Consider the following 3,819-nt stretch of genomic DNA (forward strand, 5'->3'; position numbering starts at 1 on the left):
CCTGCTGAAGGGACGTGAATAAGCACCAGTTCATTCCAGAGAACATCAGTTCTCTGGAATCCCAGCTGGACACATGCAAATCTGTTACGAGCACTTAGCTCCTCATTTATAAAAATCACCTGAATATTTTATGGGAAAGAATGCTATATAAGTGTGAGATACTAATCTACACAGTGCTATTCTTGCAGGTGTATGATGGCAGAACAGTCTCCCTTGCACTTATTTTTATAATGCTTTACTTCATCTACAGCCAACTGAAATAGTTCCCACTGACTTCATTCACTTTGGATCAGGTCCAGAAAGACTACTAACTTGTTGTTGTGGGAACTGCAAGCCCAGCGTACAGGGCTGTTGAGTAGAAGTGACCGCTATGCAGGGCTTTCAAGACCGGCTCTGCTGTGAAAGTATTGGCTCCCAAAGCAGTCACACATATTGTAATTGCTTTCTGGTAAAACATACACAGTGTACTAGACAGGAAAGGCAGGCAGCAGAGAGCTTTGGTTTGTTTTTTATCTCCAGTATTGGCCTTTTAATTCTAGCATTGGTGTTGTCTGTTCTGCTGGTGGAAGAGCAGCACTCAGTTTCAGGAAGCCTAAATTTCACTTTAATTGGAAGTATGCATTGCTACATTGTCAGGTAATTTAAAAGGCAACCAGAAAACCAAACTCCAAATTAAAGACAGAAAAAAGAAAAAAAAAAAAATCATAGTAGGTCAGCTACATAATCCTTCTGGCCAATGCAGAGCCCCAACATACAGAAGACTGACGTCTTGCAAGTTTAATTTCAAACAGGTGGGTGCAAGGCGGAGGGACCTGTCTCTTGCTCAAATATAAGCCATCCATATGTATTCTGCTTCTAAAGGAGTGTGTGGAATCAATGATCTAACTGGTCTTTTCCATCTAAGCTATACAAGCCTTATGACAAGTTAAGAGATTATAATAACAGAGTAATTGTTATTTCTGTGATCAAAGAAAACAGCAGGGATGTTTAATTCATCATGCACAATGGCTCATCTGGGATGACAGAAGATTAAATATTGTATCAGTCAAAGAAGACGTCTAGGAACGAGAGAACTGCAAGTTATAAAGAGGTCTGAACCAAATCCAAGATCAAAAGAAAGAGAAATTCCATCTTAAAAGCCTGAATGTTATGGTAAAAATATCCTGTGGGTAAACGAAGACCATGTTTAACAGATGTGCATAGCAATGGACGGGAGCTCCATTAAACATTAATGAGGAAAAGAGGAAGTCTGCCATGGATTGCCTTTTCTTCCAGATGGAATAAAAAAGCCACCTAGGTTAGACAAAAGGTATAGGACAAAGCTTAATTAGTTCAAGACACTCCTCCCTATTAACTGTTCTGAATCAAGATCACAGTAAACTCTGTCCTATTTTTAGGACATTTCATCTGGAAGCTTCCAAAAATGTTTTGCAGTATTAATGAGAAAGAGTCGATGTAATGGTCTGACACAAAGCTGAAGCAGGAAATTACAGCATTATCAGTCCTCAAGGTACTTCTGATACTGCTTGTAAGTTGGATAAACTCTCAGCATCTTTTTTAAATGTCTGAATAGTTAAATTCTTATCTAATAAAGACTGTAAATAGAGAAGTATAGTCCTGCTCTGGGCAGTCCAGAACAGCTAACACCTCCCATGCAAATTTAGTGGTGAGCAATCAACCTTTATGGAATTTGCAATTAGTCATAGAACTTCAGCAACATGAATCACACAGGCAATGGGAAAGATTCCTCTCCGTTTTCCTCACATTATAACCTCCATAATGCTTGTGAGAAATCCCCCACCTTGTAGGGAGTTCCGCAGACTACAAGTTAAAAAAAACCCAAACAACAAAATGACCCCCTTCCCCCCAACCTCATATATAGACTTTGTTTAAAGGAGGGTTTTTGAAATGGTGCCATGAACATTTGTTCATAAAGGACTAGAAAATGGGCCCTCAAGCTCTCTTATACTTTATGTGCAAAATTTTCTTGCTCATAAGGAGTATGTTGAGTTTCATTACATGATCATTTCTGTCTCCTGAAAAAACTGTTCCACAAACTCAACAGAGCTAAATACCTATTAATGCTTTTATGTTATGCTAGGCAGAAGAGTATCTACTGGCTTCATGAGATTTCTTAAAAGAAGATTTAAAATAAGATAGTTTCTAGTGCTGCAAACTACTGAGTAAGGCATCTTTCTGAATGAGACACCCTTTGTTATTTGAAAGAACCAAACACTGAACAAATTCACAATGTTTCCCAATTATCTGAGCAATTCTAATTAATATGGTGGCACAATTTACATGCTTTGGACTTCTTCACTGGGAAGAATGCATGAAATTCCCAGGAGTGGAGAAAAGAACCAGAGTAAAACATCCCAGCAATGAACTGGGGTTCATACTGCTATATTGTGCAATACAAGTAATCAGAGATACAGCCAGTAAAACAAAAATACCCAAACACAAACCAGGAAACACCTTCAATGGGAAAGGGATGCTACAGGACTTTCAAAGCAAAGCTCGCATTGCTATGTCTTGATGGTGTAAATAACACGCCTACACAAAACAGTTTATATGGCAACATTGCTTTTGGACATAGTTAACATCATGCAGATCTCATACATCTGAGCCTTGGTGGTAAAAATGTGGGCAGGGCTAGTAATTTTTTACAAAGATCTACTTCAAAGAAGCATTTGCCATGATGGCTGATCATCAGTAGTTTTAAAAAGGTGTTTAATGCTCTCCCCCAGTAGAACAATAATGTTATCCTCACAACTGGAAGCAGAAGAAACAAACAAAAAAAAAAACCCCAAGAAATTGAATAATAACTCAGTAACAGAATGCTGAACAGAGGTTGAGGGTAAAATCCTGTCCTCACTGAAGCCCACCACAATAATTTTGACCTGATCTTTTAATCTCTTCTGTCTGAGCAGCTAGCTAAAAACGTGCAATTAGTGATACACTTAGGTTACCAGATGAAACTCACTGTTGTGCAATACAGTGGCTGGGTGAGGTAATTACAGCCGTCACTTTTAGCTTTAAAATTCATAGGAAGGAATTCTGGAACTGCAATTTGTAGGGCTGTTGTACCCAAGGCTTGGGATAGATGTATTGCTTTCCAGCCATACAAACAGCCATATGACAGCTCTGTGCCCCAAGCTGCTGAGAGATGAAAAGTCTGATGCTAAAATCCTTTCTACATGCAAATACTTTCACCAATTCTTGTGTTTCTACTGCCATGAATAAAGTTTTATCCAAGAAGCCTTAATTTTAGGTGTTGAATGCCTTGCACTCCAGCGGAACTTCAAAGGGAACTGCAGAGCTGCAAGAAGGCTCAAGACCTGAGCAAAAATGGAGATGGCAAGCAGGGTATGTTGTGGAAAACAGTCCCAGGGTATGGGAATAAGATGCAGGGAGACTATTTGTGGGGAGCTGATTCTGAGGAGATTCACATGTTAGTTTTCTGCTACAGCACTGCGCCACACTGAACGCCTTCCATTGGGCACGCTACCTGCTGACCCTAAATTACAACAAAGGCTATGAATTATGCATAGTCTTGAACAAAACACCGCCTTCTCTTTCTTTGACTTTTTTTTTTTGTTGTTGTTGTTTAATTTATTTTTAGGGCTGTCTTAAGCGGGTTTTTGCTGCTGACTCAAACGCTGGAAACCGAGGTTTTTGTGTTCGTGCGTGTGAGAAGCGCTGCTATGCGATGCCAGAGGGGAGACCTCGACAAAATTCACCGGACGGCGTGTGACTGGGGTTCAGCCACCAGCGCGGCGCTCCCCCGTGGCGGCCGGCGCCCGGGCCTCGCAGCCTGGG

General features: G+C 40.4%; 1 protein-coding gene across 1 annotated transcript in view; it reads right to left on the reverse strand.

Moving 5' to 3' along the window:
• The window catches only part of TPGS2 (tubulin polyglutamylase complex subunit 2), a 23,018-nt gene that overhangs the window by 16,211 nt on the left and 2,988 nt on the right, over positions 1-3,819 (reverse strand). The gene's annotated exons all lie outside the window — the stretch shown is intronic.

This window comes from Charadrius vociferus, unplaced genomic scaffold, assembly GCF_000708025.1.
Source record: "Charadrius vociferus isolate BGI_N301 unplaced genomic scaffold, ASM70802v2 scaffold595, whole genome shotgun sequence".
NCBI lineage: Eukaryota > Metazoa > Chordata > Aves > Charadriiformes > Charadriidae > Charadrius > Charadrius vociferus.